This window comes from Sander vitreus, unplaced genomic scaffold (genome assembly GCF_031162955.1).
Source record: "Sander vitreus isolate 19-12246 unplaced genomic scaffold, sanVit1 ctg480_0, whole genome shotgun sequence".
NCBI classification, from domain to species: domain Eukaryota; kingdom Metazoa; phylum Chordata; class Actinopteri; order Perciformes; family Percidae; genus Sander; species Sander vitreus.
Window position 1 is genome coordinate 1 of NW_027595587.1, and position 24,213 is coordinate 24,213.

General features: G+C 40.0%; 1 pseudogene across 1 annotated transcript; it reads left to right on the forward strand.

Moving 5' to 3' along the window:
• Positions 1–1,062: 1,062 nt before the first annotated feature.
• Positions 1,063–23,249, forward strand: LOC144514176 (uncharacterized; annotated as a pseudogene). Its single transcript, XR_013501273.1, has 13 exons — positions 1,063–1,227; positions 2,726–2,804; positions 2,967–3,180; positions 3,317–5,120; positions 6,396–6,569; positions 8,252–8,425; positions 10,084–10,257; positions 12,242–12,415; positions 14,402–14,575; positions 15,938–16,111; positions 17,057–17,230; positions 22,254–22,300; positions 22,425–23,249. The product of XR_013501273.1 is annotated as an uncharacterized LOC144514176 (transcript).
• Positions 23,250–24,213: the final 964 nt, after the last annotated feature.

Consider the following 24,213-nt stretch of genomic DNA (forward strand, 5'->3'; position numbering starts at 1 on the left):
TGCAGCGGTGTTTGTGTTTCAGAGCATCAGAGAGAAGAGCAGACATATCAGTGGCACCAGATTTCGGTAGCCAGGGTTGGCAGGAAGAAGATGTTTATAAGTAAATGTTCCAATAATGATCCAGGCAGAACATTCTCGTCTCCTCCTTCATTTTACAGTCCAATGGGGCTAGAACGGCTCCGGGTCAAACCTCAATATGGAATAGATTAATCTGCGTTATTTTTTTTAACGCGTTATTTTTTCTCAGATTAATTAATCAAAATGAACGCGTTATTTTGACAGCCCTAATTTAAATTTATTTTATTCTGATTTCAAAATATATTTTTATTGAGTTTTGGACAGAAAGTAAAGCATTATTGGCATTTAATTGTTAATAATTAGGCCTACAGACATATTCATATTATATTTTATGCAGGGAGACTATAGATTAGATTCAACTTTATTGTCATTGTGCAGAGTACAAAGTACAAAGACAACGAAATGCAGTTTACGTCCAACCAGAAGTGCAAAAAAAGCAGAAAAGTGCAATGTGATATACAAGTATAGACAGGTGGTGCATAGACAGGACAAGAAATATATTGCAGTGGTAAAAGAGCAGAATAAATATGGCTATATAATATGAACAATGTATGAACAACATGTAAAGATATGTGCAATGTAGTAGCAGTGACATTATACTAGTAGTAAGAATAATATACAGTAGATATATGCAGTGTATTAACAGAATATATAATAAGAAAAACAGAATAAATATGGATATTCAGTATGAACCATATAGACAGATATGTGCAGCTTGGTAACATTATAAGAGTAGTAAGAATAAGTGTATGTGCAGGATGATTAGTATGAAGAGCAGTAGAATATGGCTACGTATAGGTGTAATTACAGTATGTACATCTGTAAATAAATAAACAGTAGGGGGGGATAGGGTGGTGCACATTGACCAGAGGGGGGGGGGGGGGACTTAGTAGTTTAAATTGTCACCGGGATGCAGAGCAAGAGTTCAGTTGGGTGACAGCCGCAGGAAAGAAGAAGAAGAAGAAGAAGAAGAAGGAATGAACATGTGATCCTCAATAAATGTGTTTTTCTATCAGGACCCAGCAGAGACCAGAGTCTCCTGGACCTGAACCTGAACCTGAACCTGCCAGCTGTGTGTCCTTCAAGAGCGACCGGTCATATGGTCGCCTCATTGACTTTAAAGGTCAACAAACCCTCTGCTGAAAAGAGGTAATCTGTTAATAATATTATAATATTGCTGATTCATGTTTCAACTTTTATGTTTCCAGAAAAGTTTTAAGTTTATTTTCTTTCTTCTTCACATATATTTATATTCTCACATCTGAAAGCTGTCCAGTGAGACCAGTCTTCAACTGTAGATCTCAATGGAGTCCAGATCGGGCCGAATTATTCTCTACGAGCGCCCATATTATGCTTCATAACTGTATTTTAAGGTTGTACCAGAATAGGTTTACATGGTTTCATTTTCAAAAAACACCATATTGTTGTTGTACTGCACAGCTCTCTCTCACTGCTGCAGATCCTCTTTTCAGCTGGTCTCTGATTTAGCTACAGAGTGAGACCTCTTTTCTTCTTCTTCTGTACTATCTTTGATTGCACTCGCACATGCTCAGTAGCTCAGATGTAGATCATGTCAGCTAGCTAGCTCCATAGACAGTAAAAGAAAGGCTGTTTCTCCACCTTCAGTCAGTTACAAGGCAGGATTAGCTGGGAGACTTCTTCTAAATGAGGGCACACATGGAAGTAGTTCTTTAGTAGATGATGGTGAACTTGTGCGTGTTGTAGCAGTGCTTTGCTATTGAGAACGAGGTAGCATGCTAGCGTTAGCGTTAGCATTAGCAAGCTAGCATTAGCATGCTAACGCTACGAGCTAACGGTTGCGGTTAGCCAGCTCGTTTCGGCTTGTGACATCACAAGCCGTGCCGATTTTGAACAGCTCACCCGGAGACTGAAGGCAGGACACATTCAGAAACCGTATCTCACTCAGAACAGCATGGATGGTTGTTTTCTAAGTTTGTATGCGTGTGGAAGCACCAGAGACACAAAAGAACTCCCCAAATCCCAGAAAAAGTGTTTTTCATAATATGGGCACTTTAAGAAATTTGTGTCCGAGCCTGACACAGTTAAAATCTAATTTTTTCTCATACTAACGACACATGTAGGCTACATTTTTGTGTGGAAAGCCTGCTTTTATTAACAACAAGCGCACGTTAATAAGCTGTTAAAATGTTCAATGTCAGGACAATATTTACCATGAGAAGACTTCTCCCATTTGAGTCTGGACACTTAAGGCCAAGTTTCAGTGAGTGGGTTCATGACCAGATTTTTTTCCCCCCAAGTCTCCTGACCCAAATTGGTCTAAACGCAAAATCCTTCCCAAATGTTGGATGTGGGTTTGCCAGTTGGATGTCAGATCAGAAGTCAATAAGGGGAAGCTAAAAAAAGGGAACCACCATCCAACAGTATCCTCAGTCCAGGTCAGCAGTTCTCCCCGACTACAAACAGGCCATCTAAGCTCTGCTTCCTTACTTCTTAGTTCTTTCTGTTGATTCACTTTGGGGTCAGCAGCACCACCAACACTTTCATGTCAGGAGAAACCATCTGATTCTGTGTTGTAATCAACACTTTAAGTCACAGGACCTTTATCTTGTGTTTGTCTCTGTGTGGACAGACATGATGTGAGCTAATTCTCCTGATTCCTCCACAGAGTGGACCAGGAGAGCTCAGAGGTTCCCAGTGGTCAGTCTGCCCAGCAGCATCAAACGCACCTGGACTCCATATTTATGGTCTGTACATGTACAACAACTACTTTTACATATATTCTGTTCACAGTCATCTCCATGCTGCACTTTTCAGACCAGTGGATTGTCAGTCTGTCCAACAAGTATCTGATGTTTGCTTTCATGATTTCAGTTTGATTGTGTCATTCCTATAATATTTTGTTGCAGCTGTTGGAGGAGAACATCGTCACTTTTGTGAAGAATGAGCTAAAGAAGATCCAGAAGCTTCTGAGTCCAGATTATCCAGAATGCTTAGAGAGTCAGAGGGAGGGTGAGGATGAGGATGAAGAGCAGAGCAGCAGCAGAGAGGCATTTCTGAAGATCACACTGCACTTCCTGAGGAGAATGAAGCAGGAGGAGCTGGCTGACTGTCTTCAGCGCAGTAAGAGGATTTCTCTAAAGATTTAACTTACTGGACTAATGGGACGTTTACTAATGTCTCCAGAGATGGACCAAAGTATGTTCCTGTTTTCTTTACAAAATTACTTAATGATCTTTTTTATTATGTATTCATTCAGGAAGCTCTGCTGGAGTTTGTAAACGTAAACTCAAGACTAACCTAAACAAGAAGTTCCAGTGTGTGTTTGAGGGGATTGCTAAAGCAGGAAACCCAACCCTTCTGCATCAGATGTTCACAGAGATCTACATCATGGAGGGAGGGACTGCAGAGGTCAATGATGAACATGAGGTCAGACAGATTGAAACAGCGTCCAGAAAACCAAACAGACCAGAAACAATAATCAGACAAGAAGACATCTTTAAAGGCCCACCTGGAAGAGAGGAACCAATCAGAACAGTGATGACTAAGGGAGTGGCTGGCATCGGGAAAACAGTCTTAACACAGAAGTTCACTCTGGACTGGGCTGAAGGCAAAGCCAACCAGGACATCCAGTTCACATTTCCATTCACTTTCAGAGAGCTGAACGTGCTGAAAGAGAAAAAGTACAGCTTGGTGGAACTTGTTGATCACTTCTTCAGTGAAACCAAAGAAGCAGGAATCTGCAGGTTCGAAGAGTTCCAGGTTGTGTTCATCTTTGACGGTCTGGATGAGTGTCGACTTCCTCTGGACTTCCTCACCACTGAGATCCTGACTGATGTTACAGAGTCCGCCTCAGTGGATGTGCTGCTGACAAACCTCATCAGAGGGAATTTGCTTCCCTCTGCTCGCCTCTGGATAACCACACGACCTGCAGCAGCCAATCAGATCCCTCCTGAGTGTGTTGACATGGTGACAGAGATCAGAGGCTTCACTGACCCACAGAAGGAGGAGTACTTCAGGAAGAGATTCAGAGACAAGAAGCAGGAAAGCAGAATCATCTCCCACATCAAGACATCACGAAGCCTCCACATCATGTGCCACATCCCAGTCTTCTGCTGGATCACTGCTACAGTTCTGGAGGACATGTTGAAGATCAGAGAGGGACGAGAGCTGCCCAAGACCCTGACTGAGATGTACATCCACTTCCTGGTGGTTCAGTCCAAACTGAAGAACATAAAATACGGTGGAGGAGCTGGGACCGATTCAAACTGGAATAAAGAGACAAAGAAGATGGTCGAGTCTCTGGGAAAACTGGCTTTTGAGCAGCTGCAGAAAGGCAACCTGATCTTCTATGAATCTGACCTGACGGAGTGTGGTATTGATATCAGATCAGCCTCAGTTTACTCAGGAGTGTTCACACAGATCTTTAAAGAGGAGAGAGGACTGTACCAGGACAAGGTGTTCTGCTTCGTCCACCTGAGTGTTCAGGAGTTCTTGGCTGCTCTTCATGTTCATCTGACATTCACCAACTCTGGAGTCAATCTGCTGTCAGAAGGACAAACAAACTCCTGGCTGCCTAAAGTCTTCAGACTCAAACCTGAACTAAAATGTCTCCATCAGAGTGCTGTGGACAAGGCCTTAGAGAGTCCAAATGGACACCTGGACTTGTTCCTCCGCTTCCTCCTGGGTCTTTCACTGCAGACTAATCAGAGTCTCCTACGAGGTCTGATGACACAGACAGGAAGTACCTCAGAGACCAATCAGGAAACAGTCGAGTACATCAAGAAGAAGTTCAGTGAGGATCTGTCTGCAGAGAGAAGCATCAATCTGTTCCACTGTCTGAATGAACTGAATGATCGTTCTCTAGTGGAGGAGATCCAAAAGTCCCTGAGTTCAGGAAGTCTCTCCACAGATGAACTGTCTCCTGCTCAGTGGTCAGCTCTGGTCTTCATCTTACTGTCATCAGAAAACAATCTGGACGTGTTTGATCTGAAGAAATACTCCGCTTCAGAGGAGGCTCTTCTGAGGCTGCTGCCAGTGGTCAAAGCCTCCAAAAAAGCTCTGTAAGTGTGATTTATTCATCATAATGACGTTAAATCAAAATTAATCGGGCATTAAAGCGCCCATATTATGCTTCATAATTGTATTTTAAGGTTGTACCAGAATAGGTTTACATGGTTTCATTTTCAAAAAACACCATATTTTTGTTGTACTGCACAGCTCTCTCTCACTGCTGCAGATCTTCTTTTCAGTTGGTCTCTGTTTTAGCTACAGAGTGAGACCTCTTTTCTTCTTCTTCTGTACTATCTTTGATTGCACTCGCACATGCGCAGTAGCTCAGATGTAGATCATGTCAGCTAGCTAGCTCCATAGACAGTAAAAGAAAGGCTGTTTCTACAACTTCAGTCAGTTACAAGGCAGGATTAGCTGGGAGACTTCTTCTAAATGAGGGCGCACATGGAAGTAGTTCTTTTGTAGATTATGGTGAACTTGTGTGTGTTGTAGCAGTGCTTTGCTATTGAGAACGAGGTAGCATGCTAGCGTTAGCGTTAGAATGCTAACGCTAACGCTAATGCTATGAGCTAATGGTTGCGGTAAGCCAGCTCGTTTCGGCTTGTGACATCACAAGCCGTGCCGATTTTGAACATCTCACCCGGAGACTGAAGGCAGGACACATTCAGAAACCGTATCTCACTCAGAACAGCATGGATGGATTTTTTACAAAGTTGGTATGCGTGTGGAAGCACCAGAGACACAAAATAACTCCCCAAATCCCAGAAAAAGTGTTTTTTTCATAATATGGGCACTTTAAACATGCTGAGAAGGGATTTCATATACTGTATCACCAAAAGTCCAGACTCAACATATAAACACAATCGTTATTTGTCTTCTTATATGACATTTCTCTAAACTTTAAGCTTTATTCAATTTAAACCGCCCTTCTCATGTCAGGATTTAAAACTTAGCAATTCGGAAATCTTTGAATGTTTTCAAAGCATTTTTGTTCTTATTTATAATATGTCGTTAAGCACAAAGTATAAACTATGGCTATGGCTTTTTTATTTTTTTTATCTTATGTGAATTTGAATACTGGATGTCTTTTTACTCCTCATTCAGTCACAATTAGTTATCATGTTTCCAACTTGTTTAGAAAATGGATTTTATATTCTGTATCACCAAAAGTCCAGACTTAACATTTAAACACAATCGTTATCTGTCTTCTTCATTACCATCCCTCCAACAAAGCTCTGTAAGTGTAATTTATTCATCATTAAATACTCTATCTTTCAAAAGGAGTTAAATATGAATAACTTGTTTCCTTCCTGTTGTCTCTCCAGACTGAGTGGCTGTAACCTGTCAGAGAGAAGCTGTGAAGCTCTGTCCTCAGTTCTCAGCTCCCAGTCCTCTAGTCTGAGAGAGCTGGACCTGAGTAACAACAACCTGCAGGATTCAGGAGGGAAGCTGATCTCTGTTGGACTGAAGAGTCCACACTGCACATTGGAGACTCTCAGGTCAGATCAAGAACAATAATCTTTCAAAAAAACAGTATTTTATTCTGATTTAGAATCACTTCATAAAGAATGAAATATGAACTGTGGCTGAGATCCAGAAATCATTTAAATTTTAATATTATGTGACTTTCATTACTGGACATTTGTTTATTCCTGAATATACAGCAAGTGAATCTGACCAGACAATCTGATTGGTCAACTAGACATTTAAAATTTACTCAAATCAGCATGACAGCACACCCAGAGCCATTTGAGCACACCTGGTGCATCACATACAATATTACTCCGCCATTTCCATGGCAACATTGTAACTTCCAGGGCTGTATCAAAAAAACAGTAACGTTAGCCTACAACAATGATACAATGGATCGTTTTGTTGTTAATTTCGATTTATATGGAGGACTTAGTTTTGATGCATGATTGGAAGAGGGTGAGAAGTGAATCATTGGATGAAACAACATTTTTACACTCTGGAGTTAACTGTTACTGGAATAGTTTGGATCACATCAGCTGGTTGGATCAAATCAGCTGTTTGGATCACATCAGCTGTTGGATCACATCAGCTGTTTGGATCACATCAGCTGTTTGGATCACATCAGCTGTTTGGATCACATCAGCTGTTGGATCACATCAGTTGTTTGGATCACATCAGCTGTTTGGATCACATCAGCTGTGCCACTGACACGTCAATAATGAAGTTCGTGGACGTATAGTAGCAAACAAAAATGTGTATTAGATATTTTAGTTATAACCAGATTAAGTTAGCCAAGCAGTTTGTTGTTTATATGTGCGGTAGTTATTACGTTTTGGAAAATTCCACGATCTCTACTGTTACAAAGCTAACGTTAGCTTGAGATGACTGGCTGACTAATGTTTAACAGGGAGCGACTACAAATGGTCTTTGTTGCTGTTCTTTATTTTGAGAGTGAATTGCCCCACAATATGAACATAGTTTGATTATAATTGTATTTAGTTGGTAACCGTTGTTGTATAATCACTTTATTACATGAGAGGGTTTGATTTAACGTCATATTATCACTTCAGTCATGCTTAGCTGCTTCACTGTCGTGCCAATAATGACGTTAAATCAAACCCTCTCGTGTAATATTGCTTAATTCAGTCACGATTAATTATCATGTTTCCAACTTGTTTATAGTAGAGCAGGAGATATTTAAACATGCTGAGAAGGGATTTCATATGCTGTATCACCAAAAGTCCAGACTCAACATATAAACACAATCGTTATTTGTCTTCTTATATGACATTTCTCTAAATTTTAACCTTTATTGAATTTAAACCGCCCTTCTCATGTCAGGGTTTAAAATTTAGCAATTCGCAAATCTTTGAATGTTTTCAAAGCATTTTGTTCTTATTTTTAAGATGTCGTGAAGCACAAACTATGGCTATGGCTTTTTTAGTCTTATGTGAATCTGAATACTGGATGTCTTTTTACTCCTCATTCAGTCACCATTAGTTATGTTTCCAACTTGTTTAGAAAATGGATTTTATATTCTGTATCACCAAAAGTCCAGACTTAACATTTAAACACAATCGTAATCTGTCTTCTTCATTACCATCCCTCCAACAAAGCTGTGTAAGTGTAATTTATTCATCATTACATACTCTATCTTTCAACAGGAGTTAAATATAAATAACTTGTTTCCTTCCTGTTGTCTCTCCAGACTGAGTGGCTGTAACCTTTCAAAGAGAAGCTGTGAAGCTCTGTCCTCAGTTCTCAGCTCCGAGTCCTCTAGTCTGAGAGAGCTGGACCTGAGTAACAACAACCTGCAGGATTCAGGAGGGAAGCTGATCTCTGCTGGACTGAAGAGTCCACACTGCACACTGGAGACTCTCAGGTCAGATCAAGAACAATAATCTTTCAAAAAAAACTGTATTTTATTCTGATTTAGAAACACTTCATAAAGAATGAAATATGAACTGTGGCTGAGATCCAGAAATCATTTATATTTTAATATCATGTGACTTTCATTACTGGACGTTTGTTTATTCCTGAATATACAACAAGTGACCAGACAATCTGATTGGTCAATGAGACATTCAGAACATACTCAAATAAGCATGACAGCACACCCAGAGCCATTTGAGCACACCTGGTCCATCACATACAATATTACTCCGCCATTTCCATGGCAACATTGTAACTTCCAGGGCTGTATAAAAAAACAGTAAGGTCAGCCTCCAACAATGGTAGAGTGGATTGTGTGGTTGTTAATTTCGAGTTATATGGAGGACTTAGTTTTTATGCATGACTGGAAGAGGATGAGAAGTGAATCATTGGATGAAACAAAATTTTTACACTCTGGAGTTAACTGTTACTGGAATAGTTTGGATCACATCAGCTGTTTGGATCACATCAGCTGTTTGGATCACATCAGCTGTTGGATCACATCAGCTGTTTGGATCACATCAGCTTTTTGGATCACATCAGCTGTTGGATCACATCAGCTGTTTGGATCACATCAGCGTTGCCACTGACACGTCAATAATGAAGTTTGTGGACGTATAGTACCAAACAAAAATTTGTATTAGATATTTTAGTTATTACCAGATTAAGTTAGCCAAGCAGTTTGTTGTTTATATGTGCTGTAGTTATTGCGTTTTGGAAAATTCCACGATCTCTACTGTTACAAAGCTAACGTTAGCTTAAGATGACTGGCTTACTAATGTTTAACAGGGAGGGACTACAAATGGTCTCTGTTGCTGTTCTTTATTTTGAGAGTGAATTGCCCCACAATATGAACATAGTTTGATTATAAATGTATTTAGTTGGTAACCGTTGTTGTATAATCGCTTTATTACACGAGAGGGTTTGATTTAACGTCATATTATCACTTCAGTCATGCTTAGCTGCTTCACTGTCGTGCCAATAATGACGTTAAATCAAACCCTCTCGTGTAATATTGCTTAATTCAGTCACGATTAATTATCATGTTTCCAACTTGTTTAGAGTAGAGCAGCAGATATTTAAACATGCTGAGAAGGGATTTCATATACTGTATCACCAAAAGTCCAGACTCAACATATAAACACAATCGTTATTTGTCTTCTTATATGACATTTCTCTAAACTTTAAGCTTTATTCAATTTAAACCGCCCTTCTCATGTCAGGATTTAAAATTTAGCAATTCGGAAATCTTTGAATGTTTTCAAAGCATTTTGTTGTTATTTATAATATGTCGTAAAGCACAAAGTATAAACTATGGCTATGGCTTTTTTATTTTTTTTATCTTATGTGAATTTGAATACTGGATGTCTTTTTACTCCTCATTCAGTCACAATTAGTTATCATGTTTCCAACTTGTTTAGAAAATGGATTTTATATTCTGTATCACCAAAAGTCCAGACTTAAAATTTAAACACAATCGTTATCTGTCTTCTTCATTACCATCCCTCCAACAAAGCTCTGTAAGTGTAATTTATTCATCATTACATACTCTATCTTTCAACAGGAGTTAAATATAAATAACTTGTTTCCTTCCTGTTGTCTCTCCAGACTGAGTGGCTGTAACCTGTCAGAGAGAAGCTGTGAAGCTCTGTCCTCAGTTCTCAGCTCCCAGTCCTCTAGTCTGAGAGAGCTGGACCTGAGTAACAACGACCTGCAGGATTCAGGAGGGAAGCTGATCTCTGTTGGACTGAAGAGTCCACACTGCACACTGGAGACTCTCAGGTCAGATCAAGAACAATAATCTTTCAAAAAAACAGTATTTTATTCTGATTTAGAATCACTTCATAAAGAATGAAATATGAACTGTGGCTGAGATCCAGAAATCATTTATATTTTAATATCATGTGACTTTGATTACTGGACGTTTGTTTATTCCTGAATATACAACAAGTGAATCCGACGAGACAATCTGATTTGTATCAAAAAAACAGTAAGGTTAGCCTACAACAATGATACAATGGATCTTTTTGTTGTTAATTTTGAGTTATATGGAGGACTTAGTTTTGATGCATGATTGGAAGAGGATGAGAAGTGAATCATGGGATAAAACTAAATTTTTACACTCTGGAGTTAACTGTTACTGGAATAGTTTGGATCAAATCAGCTGGTTGGATCACATCAGCTGTGCCACTGACACGTCAGTAATGAAGTTCGTGGACGTATAGTAGCAAACAAAAATTTGTATTAGATATTTTAGTTATAACCAGATCAAGTTAGCCAAGCAGTTTGTTGTTTATATGTGCGGTAGTTATTACGTTTTGGAAAATTCCACGATCTCTACTGTTACAAAGCTAACATTAGCTTAAGATGACTGGCTGACTAATGTTTAACAGGGAGGGACTACAAATGGTCTCTGTTGCTGTTCTTTACTTTGAGAGTGAATTGCCCCACAATATGAATATAGTTTGATTATAATTATATTTAGTTGGTAACCGTTGTTGTATAATCACTTTATTACATGAGAGGGTTTGATTTAACGTCATATTATCACTTCAGTCATGCTTAGCTGCTTCACTGTTGTGCCAATAATGACGTTAAATCAAACCCTCTCGTGTAATATTGCTTAATTCAGTCACGATTAATTATCATGTTTCCAACTTGTTTAGAGTAGAGCAGCATATATTTAAACATGCTGAGAAGGGATTTCATATACTGTATCACCAAAAGTCCAGACTCAACATATGAACACAATCGTTATTTGTCTTCTTATATGACATTTCTCTAAACTTTAAGCTTTATTAAATTTAAACCGCCCTTCTCATGTCAGGATTTAAAATTTAGCAATTCGGAAATCTTTGAATGTTTTCAAAGCATTTTGTTCTTATTTATAATATGTCGTAAAGCACAAAGTATAAACTATGTGTCACGGACTCAGACTCAGGACACAGAATACCACCTGAATATCTTTAATGGAGGTCTTGAACAGGGTACAAAAAGTAAAAATTAAAGAAAAACTCTGGAAACTTCCACCCAAAAATACAGGGAAAAAACTCGGGGAACTTCATTTCAAAAATACAGAAAAACTCAAAAAACTTCCAGTCAAAAACACAGGCTCAAACTCAGGAAACTTAAATTAAAAAAAACACAGAAAACTCTGGAGACTTCAAGTCAAAATAGTTCTAATAAACTTAAAAGCACAAAGGCCAAGAGATAAACTTAACTTCTCAGGAGATAAACACAGGAAGAGCTGGCACAGCAGCCAAAATGGGAGAGTCCAAATGACCTGGAGTCCTATAGTGATGAGACTAGACAACAACTGAGCCATGGAGAGGGTTCTTGTAGATGAGATAACGAGTTCAGGCAACAGGCAACAGGTGAGGAGTGCTAATAGGCTGGGGATAGTGAACGATGATACTGATTGAGAGGAGACTGTGTAGTTGGCGTGGCTGAGGGAGAGCCCAGTGCCGGTGTGACACTATGGCTATGGCATTTTTTTTTTTATCTTATGTGAATTTGAATACTGGATGTCTTTTTACTCCTCATTCAGTCACAATTAGTTATCATGTTTCCAACTTGTTTAGAAAATGGATTTTATATTCTGTATCACCAACAGTTCAGACTTAACATTTAAACACAATCGTTATCTGTCTTCTTCATTACCATCCCTCCAACAAAGCTCTGTAAGTGTAATTTATTCATCATTAAATACTCTCTTTCAACAGGAGTTAAATATAAATAACTTGTTTCCTTCCTGTTGTCTCTCCAGACTGAGTGGCTGTAACCTGTCAGAGAGAAGCTGTGAAGCTCTGTCCTCAGTTCTCAGCTCCCAGTCCTCTAGTCTGAGAGAGCTGGACCTGAGTAACAATGACCTGCAGGATTCAGGAGGGAAGCTGATCTCTGTTGGACTGAAGAGTCCACACTGCACACTGGAGACTCTCAGGTCAGATCAAGAACAATAATCTTTCAAAAAAACAGTATTTTATTCTGATTTAGAATCACTTCACAAAGAATGAAATATGAACTGTGGCTGAGATCCAGAAATCATTTATATTTTAATATCATGTGACTTTGATTACTGGACGTTTGTTTATTCCTGAATATACAACAAGTGAATCCGACGAGACAATCTGATTTGTATCAAAAAAACAGTAAGGTTAGCCTACAACATTGATACAATGGATCTTTTTGTTGTTAATTTTGAGTTATATGGAGGACTTAGTTTTGATGCATGATTGGAAGAGGATGAGAAGTGAATCATTGGATGAAACAACATTTTTACACTCTGGAGTTAACTGTTACTGGAATAGTTTGGATCAAATCAGCTGGTTGGATCACATCAGCTGTGCCACTGACACGTCAATAATGAAGTTCGTGGACGTATAGTAGCAAACAAAAACTTGTATTAGATATTTTAGTTATAACCAGATTAAGTTAGCCAAGCAGTTTGTTGTTTATATGTGCGTTAGTTATTACGTTTTGGAAAAATCCACGATCTCTACTGTTACAAAGCTAACGTTAGCTTAAGATGACTGGCTGACTAATGTTTAACAGGGAGGGACTACAAATGGTCTCTGTTGCTGTTCTTTATTTTGAGAGTGAATTGCCCCACAATATGAATATAGTTTGATTATAATTATATTTAGTTGGTAACCGTTGTTGTATAATCACTTTATTACATGAGAGGGTTTGATTTAACGTCATATTATCACTTCAGTCATGCTTAGCTGCTTCACTGTCGTGCCAATAATGACGTTAAATCAAACCCTCTCGTGTAATATTGCTTAATTCAGTCACGATTAATTATCATGTTTCCAACTTGTTTAGAGTAGAGCAGCATATATTTAAACATGCTGAGAAGGGATTTCATATACTGTATCACCAAAAGTCCAGACTCAACATATGAACACAATCGTTATTTGTCTTCTTATATGACATTTCTCTAAACTTTAAGCTTTATTAAATTTAAACCGCCCTTCTCATGTCAGGATTTAAAATTTAGCAATTCGGAAATCTTTGAATGTTTTCAAAGCATTTTGTTCTTATTTATAATATGTCGTAAAGCACAAAGTATAAACTATGTGTCACGGACTCAGACTCAGGACACAGAATACCACCTGAATATCTTTAATGGAGGTCTTGAACAGGGTACAAAAAGTAAAAATTAAAGAAAAACTCTGGAAACTTCCACCCAAAAATACAGGGATAAAACTCGGGGAACTTCATTTCAAAAATACAGAAAAACTCAAAAAACTTCCAGTCAAAAACACAGGCTCAAACTCAGGAAACTTAAATTAAAAAAAACACAGAAAACTCTGGAGACTTCAAGTCAAAATAGTTCTAATAAACTTAAAAGCACAAAGGCCAAGAGATAAACTTAACTTCTCAGGAGATAAACACAGGAAGATCTGGCACAGCAGCCAAAATGGGAGAGTCCAAATGACCTGGAGTCCTATAGTAATGAGACTAGACAACAACTGAGCCATGGAGAGGGATCTTGTAGATTAGATAACGAGTTCAGGCAACAGGCAACAGGTGAGGAGTGCTAATAGGCTGGGGATAGTGAACGATGATACTGATTGAGAGGAGACTGTGTAGTTGGCGTGGCTGAGGGAGAGCCCAGTGCCGGTGTGACACTATGGCTATGGCATTTTTTTTTTTATCTTATGTGAATTTGAATACTGGATGTCTTTTTACTCCTCATTCAGTCACAATTAGTTATCATGTTTCCAACTTGTTTAGAAAATGGATTTTATATTCTGTATCACCAACAGTTCAGACTTAACATTTAAACACAATCGTTATCTGTCTTCTTCATTACCATCCCTCCAACAAAGCTCTGTAAGTGTAATTTATTCATCATTAAATACTCTATCTTTCAACAGGAGTTAAATATAAATAACTTGTTTCCTTCCTGTTGTCTCTCCAGACTGAGTGGCTGTAACCTGTCAAAGAGAAGCTGTAAAGCTCTGTCCTCAGTTCTCAGCTCCCAGTCCTCTAGTCTGAGAGAGCTGGACCTGAGTAACAACGACCTGCAGGATTCAGGAGGGAAGCTGATCTCTGTTGGACTAAAGAGTCCACACTGCACACTGGAGACTCTCAGGTCAGATCAAGAACAATAATCTTTCAAAAAAACAGTATTTTATTCTGATTTAGAATCACTTCACAAAGAATGAAATATGAACTGTGGCTGAGATCCAGAAATCATTTATATTTTAATATCATGTGACTTTGATTACTGGACGTTTGTTTATTCCTGAATATACAACAAGTGACCAGACAATCTGATTGGTCAACTAGACATTCAGAACGTACTCTAATCAGCATGACAGCACACCCAGAGCCATTTGAGCACACCTGGTCCATCACATACAATATTACTCCGCCATTTCCATGGCAACATTGTAACTTCCAGGGCTGTATCAAAAAAACAGTAACGTTAGCCTACAACATTGATACAATGGATCGTTTTGTTGTTAATTTTGAGTTATATGGAGGACTTAGTTTTGATGCATGATTGGAAGAGGGTGAGAAGTGAATCATTGAATGAAATAACATTTTTACACTCTGGAGTTAACTGTTACTGGAATAGTTTGGATCACATCAGCTGTTTGGATCACATCAGTTGTTTGGATCACATCAGCTGTTGGATCACATCAGCTGTTTGGATCACATCAGCTGTTTGGATCACATCAGCTGTTTGGATCACATCAGCTGTTTGGATCACATCAGCTGGTTGGATCACATCAGCTGGTTGGATCACATCAGCTGTGCCACTGACACATCAATAATGAAGTTCGCGGAGGTATAGTAGCAAACAAAAATTTGTATTAGATATTTTAGTTATAACCAGATTAAGTTAGCCAAGCAGTTTGTTGTTTATATGTGCGGTAGTTATTACGTTTTGGAAAAATCCACGATCTCTACTGTTATAAAGCTAACGTTAGCTTAAGATGACTGGCTGACTAATCTTTAACATGGAGGGACTACAAATGGTCTCTGTTGCTGTTCTTTATTTTGAGAGTGAATTGCCCCACAATATGAACATAGTTTGATTATAATTGTATTTAGTTGGTAACCGTTGTTGTATAATCACTTTATTACATGAGAGGGTTTGATTTAACGTCATATTATCACTTCAGTCATGTTTAGCTGCTTCACTATCGTGCCAATAATGACGTTAAATCAAACCCTCTCGTGTAATATTGCTTAATTCAGTCACGATTAATTATGTTTCCAACTTGTTTAGAGTAGAGCAGCAGATATTTAAACATGCTGAGAAGGGATTTCATATACTGTATCACCAAAAGTCCAGACTTAACATTTAAACACAATCGTTATCTGTCTTCTTCATTACCATCCCTCCAACAAAGCTCTGTAAGTGTAATTTATTCATCATTAAATACTGTATCTTTCAACAGGAGTTAAATATATTTAATTTGTTTCCTTCCTGTTGTCTCTCCAGACTGAGTTGCTGTAACCTGTCAGAGAGAAGTTGTGAAGCTCTGTCCTCAGTTCTCAGCTCCCAGTCCTCTAGTCTGAGAGAGCTGGACCTGAGTAACAACGACCTGCAGGATTTAGAAGGGAAGCTGATCTCTGTTGGACTGAAGAGTCCACACTGCATACTGGAGACTCTCAGGTCAGATCAAGAACAATAATCTTTCAAAAAAACAGTATTGAAAAATACTTTGGAAACATTAAAAAAATGTGAATGTTTCCAAAGTATTTTATTCTGATTTAGAAACACTTCATAAAGAATGAAATATGAACTGTGGCTGAGATCCAGAAATCATTTATATTTGAATATCATGTGACTTTGATTACTGGACGTTTGTTTATTCCTGAATATACAACAAGTGAATCTGACCAGACAATCTGATTGGTCAACTGAGACATTCAGAACGTACTCAAATCAGCATGACAGCACACCCAGAGCCATTTGAGCACACCTGGTGCATCACATACAATATTACTCCGCCATTTCCATGGCAACATTGTCACTTCCAGGGCTGTATCAAAAAAACAGTAACATTAGCCTACAACATTGATACAATGGATCGTTTTGTTGTTAATTTTGAGTTATATGGAGGACTTAGTTTTGATTAATGATTGGAAGAGGATGAGAAGTGAATCATTGGATGAAACGACATTTTTACACTCTGGAGTTAACTGTTACTGGAATAGTTTGAATTACATCAGCTGTTGGATCACATCAGCTGTTTGGATCACATCAATTGTTGGATCACATCAGCTGTTAGATCACATCAGCTGTTAGATCACATCAGCTGTTTGGATCTCGAAACTCTCAGGTCAGGATTCATTAACCCATTCTACTGATGACCATTTAAAATCTGACTAACTTTAGTTGATAAAACAGCTGCTTTGTGTCAGCTGATACAATAAACTTGGGCAGTAGTTATTAATTATATAATTATTAATTTCTAGACTCAGAGTTACTTTCCATGAGGATTTTTTATTGTTTAGTTTTGTTGTTAAATAGTTAAATAGATGATTTTAAAGGTGTATTCTAAATCTGGACCAAAATGTACCTGGGGTTCCTGTGTGTTGTTCTGTGTGTTTGCAGTCTGTCAGGCTGTCTGATCTCAGAGGAAGGCTGTACTTCTCTGGTCTCAGCGCTGAGGTCCAACCCCTCCCATCTGAGAGAGCTGGACCTGAGCTACAATCATCCAGGAGACTCAGGAGTGAAGCTACTGTCAGCGGGACTGGAGGATCCACTCTGGAGACTAGACACTCTCAGGTACAAACACTGATGAACAAAAATGAGATATTTGTGTAGGAAGTTGTAAAGAAAAACATCTCCAGGAACTAAAATGATGACTTCCTGTTGTTAATAATTGATGTAGTTGACACATCTCTGTATGTTAAAGGAACTGTCCATGGTTTGAAGAAACATCCTTTTTTTCCTCTTTTCCCGGGATCAAATCAGTTTCAACTCGACAGACAGGTCCAGGACAGGTTTAGCCTAGCTTAGCACAAATCAATGTGCTTTCTACGCTGTGAGAAGAGCGTGTCGATAAAGCATTACTCTTTCGGCAGACTAGTTATCTAGAGGTTTAAAATGTCAGTTGCTGGTGCTACATGGCTCATGTGATCGATCAGAGACGTACGCTGACATCAGGACCAATTATTTCTCTAAGTTCCTCTTGTACTGGGAGAGTACCGGCTCTAATAATACATATATACATATATATATATATATATATATATATATATATATATATATATATATATATATATGTGTTCTGCTGTCTGCTATGTTCAGTTATATTTTCCTCATTATTTATGTTATTTCACCCACAAGCCATCCGCTATTAATCAGAATATTTATTGTTTGACTAGATCTGTAGATCAGAGGTGGACCGTCAGGGCCAGCAAGGCCTTCTCTGCTGGCCAAGAGATTATCAGAATCAGAAAATCATATTTTTATAATTGAAGGCCTAAAATAAAGAAAATATGTATTTTCAATATTGTTTACACTGCAAGCTCATTTACATGTTACATTTTTTTGTGAAATGATTTTACTAGGTATTACTGCTTGCTTTAGGTGTTAAAGATTTGAGCAGTGTCAGTGGCCGCTGTGCCTTTGTGTGTGTGTTAAGCCCGCACTGTTTGGCTGGAATTTTCATTACTGAGGGCTGCTTCGTTCCCCCCTTGACTGACGTGAATCACACACACACACACGTGCACACACACACACACACACACACACACACACACACACACACACACACACACACACACACACACACACACACACACACAATCACACACGGTGGATGCAGGAAAAACCACAGATGAGACGTACAGGATGACCTAAATTGAGGACAGCCACCCTCGTTATTGTAAGTGCAACGATAAGTTAAAGTCCAATAAGTACTTCATCAAACCGTATGAATGTGTGTCCCAGGCCAGGCCAGGAGGAAATTAACTAACAATGGCAAGATCAACAAGCCACTGACAGTGACAGATATGTTCATATTTGATTCATTCAATAAATTATTATGTTTTGTCTTAAATCCACCAGCCATTTTCATAATATACCAACATTTGCAGCATGCTGAGCCTTTCTGGTTCCTAGGAAACCTCAGCCCAGAGTAATTCATTAATAGTAATAATTATTATTCTCCCCAAAACAAGTTATTTTTAAATAAGAACTGTTTTTGCAACTTTCACTGTCTCTCGCAACGTCATTGTAACAAACAAACACAAGACATCGCAACTTTTATCGCAATTTTTTACAAAAGCTCCGCGAAATCAGGCATTTTGGGCCGCATCAATCTCAAAAAAGGCCGTGAAATCCTGGAGGGACTGCCCTTGTGTGTGTTTTCATGTGTTATGGTGCATTCACCAGTGTTTTGTTGTTGTTGTGATGCGCGTAGGCTACTCCTGATTTTGTCAGTCATCTCATCTCTTATATGCTGTGTCTCTATGATCCTATCCTGTCCTATTCATGGTAGCCTACTCGTGGACATTGCGCCGTCATCACGTGCTGTAGTAGGGGTCCGCCTTGATAATGCTGTTGTGTTAGCATCATTAGCTGTTTAGTTAGCATAGTTAGCTGTAGTGTTAGCAGAGTTAGCTGTTGTGTTAGCAGAGTTAGCTGTCGTGTTAGCAGGGTTAGCTGTTGTGTTAGAGGAGTTAGCTGTTGTGTTAGAGGAGTTAGCTGTAGTGTTAGCAGAGTTAGCTGTTGTGTTAGCAGAGTTAGCTGTCGTGTTAGCAGGGTTAGCTGTCGTGTTAGCAGAGTTAACTGTTGTGTTTTCAGAGTTAGCTGAAATTAGCAGAGTTAGCTGTCGTGTAAGCAGAGTTAGCTGTTGTGTTAGCAGGGTTAGCTGTCGTGTTAGCAGGGTTAGCTGTCGTGTAAGCCGAGTTAGCTGTTGTGTTAGCCTAGTTAGCTTTTGTGTTAGCCTAGTTAGCTGTTGTGTTAGCAGAGTTAGCTGTTGTTAGCAGATTTAGCTGTTGTCTTAGCAGAGTTAGCTGTTGTTAGCAGAGTTAGCTGTTGTTAGGAGAGTTAGCCTTTTGTGTTAGCAGGGTTAACTGTTGTGTTAACAGAGTTAGCTGTTGTGTTAGCAGAGTTAGCTGTTGTGTTAACAGAGTTAGCTGTTGTTTTAGTAGAGTTAGCTCTCGTGTTATCAGGGTTAGCTGCCGTTAGGAGAGGTAGCTGTTGTGTTAGCAGGGTTAGCTTTTGTGTTAGCAGGGTTAGCTTTTGTGTAAGCAGAGTTAGCAGTTGTGTTAGCAGAGTTAGCTGTTGTGTTAGCAGAGTTACCCGTTGTGTTAGCGAAGTTAGCTGTTGTGTTAGCAGAGTTAGCTGTTGTGTTAGCAGAGTTAGCTGTTGTGTTAGCAGAGTTAGCTGTTGTGTTAGCGGAGTTAGCTGTTGTGTTAGCAGGGTTAGCTGTTGTGTTAGCAGTGTTAGCTGTCGTGTTAGCAGGGTTAGCTGTTGTGTTAGCAGTGTTAGCTGTTGTGTTAGCAGGGTTAGCTGTTGTTAGCAGGGTTAGCTGTCGTGTTAGCAGAGTTAGCTGTCGTGTTAGCAGGGTTAGCTGTCGTGTTAGCAGGGTTAGCTGTCGTGTTAGCAGGGTTAGCTGTCGTGTAAGCAGAGTTAGCTGTTGTGTTAGCCTAGTTAGCTGTTGTGTTAGCAGAGTTAGCTGTTGTTAGCAGATTTAGCTGTTGTCTTAGCAGAGTTAGCTGTTGTTAGAGCAGTTAGCTGTTGTTTGAGGAGTTAACTGTTGTGTTAGCAGAGTTAGCTGTTCTTAGGAGAGTTAGCTGTTGTGTTAGCAGGGTTAACTGTTGTGTTAGAGGAGTTAGCTGTAGTTTTAGCATAATTCGATGTTGTGTATAGCAGAGTTAGCTGTTGTATAAGCAGAGATAGCTAGTTGTGTTAGCAGAGTTACCTGTTGTGTTAGAAGTTTGGTATCATTCTGGGCATTATTAGTGGGGTAACTTACCAGATACACTCTTGGATCCGTTAGCGCCAGCTATGCTGTCGGGAGATGGTGGGGTTTGATAGTGTGAAGTCCGCCTCCCGTATGAACAAGGCTGTTGTTATTTTCTTGGACGATGTGGCGAAGGTTGAGACTGTGGTAGAAAGAGGAATTGTTATCCGGGATACTTTCACCCCGGTTCTCCCGCTGGTGAGCCCAGCTAAAAGAATCATGATTTCAAACGTACCTCCGTTTATTAAAAATGAGGATTTGGCCAAAGAGCTGTCACGGTACGGCCAGCTGATGTCTCCCATTAAAATGGTTCTGCTCGGTTGTAAATCCCCGAAACTCAAGCACGTAGTGTGTCACAGAAGACAAGTCTTCATGACTCTGAAAGACAACGCGGCTGATCTAAATCTAACGTTCAGTTTTAAAGTGGAAGGCTTCAGCTATGTTGTTTTTGCGACTTCTGATTCCATGAAGTGTTTTGGATGTGGGGAGGAGGGTCATTTGGTCCGTTCCTGTCGCGTCGGCCGGCCCCCGAGTCTGCGAGGGCGGGCTCGGCGACGGGCTCGGTCCCGCTGAACGGCCCCCGGTCCCGCTGGGTCGGGCGGTTCGGCCGACCGGGCCGCAGAGTCGCCTCCGGGGGCTCAGACTCAGATGTTGCGCCACCTGCGGCTGACTCAGACTCGGCAGGTGCGCAACAGTGTGCAGAAACTGCAGAGGTTACAGAGTTAGTTGTACAACAGGAGTGTGGAAATACAACTGTTAATGAAGGAAATGCCCAGTCTACTGAGGCAGCAGAAAATAACAGACAGACAGGGAAAAAGAAAGGCAGTGCAAATAAGACAAGCTGCAGTCAGAATATTACAAATGTGGTTGATGATGCTCTGGCTGAAAATGTGTCTGATGAGATGGATGTAACTACAAGATCCAGCAAAAGAAAAAACAGTTCTAACAAAGAGCAGAATGATGCTAAAGCTAAAAAAGCTGCTAGAGGGTCTGTGTGATGATGATGATGATGATGATGATGAGGAAGATTGTGAGTGGACAGCATCCCAGGTAGAGAAGTTAACTCTGTATCCTCTGGATAAGATCAAGAAGTTCCTGCAGGACACTAAAGGGATCAAGGCGGTGAAGACGGAGCAGTTCTTCCCTGATCTGAGAGGGTTTATCAGGTCTGTGGCCTGGCTGAGGAAAGATACAGAAGGGTTCACTATCCAAGAGGTTTACCGCCTCAAGAAACTGGTCACTAAAGTCAGAGCTCAACTCATTGAAGATGATGACTGGGTTTAATATGTTTCTTCACATACTTGTTGTGTGTGGTTTTGTTCTTGCTCTTTTCTTTTTAATGGCAGATTTAAATATTGGGTCTTTAAACATACTTCATCCTGGGCCAATCAAAGATGGCTGTGTATGTGAGCAGGAAGAGGAAGGTGGATGAATCTGTTGATATTAATGTGACTCTGCTGTTTACTCGGATGGTGAAAGCCAGAATCAGGATTGACTTTAGTTATTATAAAGAGATGAAGGATGTGGATCAGTTCAGTGTGATCTGGGCCCATGGTGATGTGTTGAGCTCTGTTGAAGGAGAACAACTCATCTTTTCTCAGGAGATGATGTCATGTATTTAAGAGTATATGTATTTATTTATTGTTCTGTTGAAAAGAGATTATTTTTGTAGATAACAAGATGGAACATTGATAAAATAAAGTTCCTTTAAAAATCAAAATCTCTCTCTCTCTCTCCCTCTCTCTCTCCCTCCCTCTCTCTCTCTCTCTCTCTCTCTCTCTCTCTCTATCTTTCTGAGTGATGTAATGCCCCCCCCCCTCCTCCTCCTTTCAGGGTGGAGCCTGCTGGAGTCAGATGGTTGACACCAGGTCTGATGAAGTGTAAGTGTGTTTTTACATTTCATTCATCAAACTGTGACATCACTCATTCAACCCTCTGATGTCATCATCAAAGTGCTGATTGGTTAATAACTGCAGCTGTGTTGTGTCTCCTTCTCTCCGTCAGATTCCTGTGGACTCACAGTCGACACAAACACAGTGAACAGAAGACTCAAACTGTCTGACAACAACAGGAAGGTGACATTGTGAAGGAGGATCAGTCATATCCTGATCATCCAGAGAGGTTTGACTACTGGTCTCAGCTGCTGTGTAGAGATGGTCTGACTGGTCGCTGTTACTGGGAGGTTGAGACGAGAGGAGGGGTTCATATATCAGTGAGTTACAGAGGAATCAGGAGGAGAGGAGGCAGTGTTGACTGTTGGTTTGGACGTAATGATCAGTCCTGGAGTCTGTTCTGCTCTGATGATGGTTACTATGTCTGGCACAATAACAGAGTAACATCCATCTCCTCCTCCTCTGTCTCTAACAGAGTAGCATCTATCTCCTCCTCCTCTGTCTCTAAGAGAGTAACATCCATCTCCTCCTCCTCTGTCTCTAACAGAGTAGCATCCATCTCCTCCTCCTCTGTCTCTAACAGAGTAACATCCATCTCCTCCTCCTCTGTCTCTGGTAGAGTAGCAGTGTATGTGGACGTTCCTGCTGGCTCTCTGTCCTTCTACTCAGTCTCCTCTGACTCACTGATCCTCCTCCACACCTTCAACACCACATTCACTCAGCCTCTCTATCCTGGGTTAGGTTCTGGTCTCCTGGTTCCTCAGTGTCTCTGAGTCCTGTTTAACTTCTTCTTCTTCTCTTCTTCTTCTTGTTCTTCTTCTTCTTGTTCTTCTTCTTCTCTTCTTCTTCTTCTTCTTCTCTTCTTCTTCTTCTTCTTCTTCTTCTCTTCTTCTTCTTCTTCTTCTCTTCTTCTTCTTCTTCTTCTTCTTCTCTTCTTCTTCTTCTCTTCTTCTTCTCTTCTTCTCTTTTCTTCTTCTTCTTCTCTTCTCTTTTCTTCTCTTCTTCTCTTCTTCTTCTTCTTCTTCTCTTCTTCTTCTTCTCTTCTTCTCTTCTTCTTCTTCTTCTTCTTCTTCTTCTCTTCTTCTTCTTGTTCTTCTTCTTCTTGTTCTTCTTCTTCTTGTTCTTCTTCTTCTTCTTCTTCTTCTTCTTCTCCTTCTTCTTCTTCTTCTTCTTCTTCTTCTTCTTCCCTCTCTCTGCTTCTCTCTTCTTCTCTTCTGATCTTTAACTACTGCTATCGTGACATTTCTGTCTTCTGAGTCTTCTTCTTCATATCCTGATCATCTTCAGAGGTCTTTGACTTCTGGTATCAGCTGCTGTCTAGAGATGGTCTGACTGGTCGCTGTTACTGGGAGGTCGAGAGGAGAGGAGAGGTTGATATCTCAGTGAGCTACAGAGGAATCAGGAGGGATAGGAGTCAGTGATGACTGTCTTGTTTGGCTATAATGATCAGTCCTGAGTCTGATCTGCTCTGATGGTCTTTACTCTGTCAGCTATAGAGCGTAACATCCATCTCCTCCTCCTCTGTCTCTAACAGAGTAACATCCATCTCCTCCTCCTCTGTCTCTAACAGAGTAGCATCCATCTCCTCCTCCTCTGTCTCTAACAGAGTAACATCCATCTCCTCCTCCTCTGACTCTAACAGAGTAGCAGTGTATGTGGACGTTCCTGCTGGCTCTCTTTCCTTCTACACAGTCTCCTCTGACTCACTGATCCTCCTCCACACCTTCAACACCACATTCACTCAGCCTCTCTATCCTGGGTTCTGGGTTCAGGTCTCCTGGTTCCTCAGTGTCTCTGTGTCCTGTGTAGGACGGAGAGTCTCCTCCTGTTTCTCACTGCTGATCAGTTGAGTCTGTACAGGATCACACTTACAGAAATATTTCAGCTTATTGTTATGAACT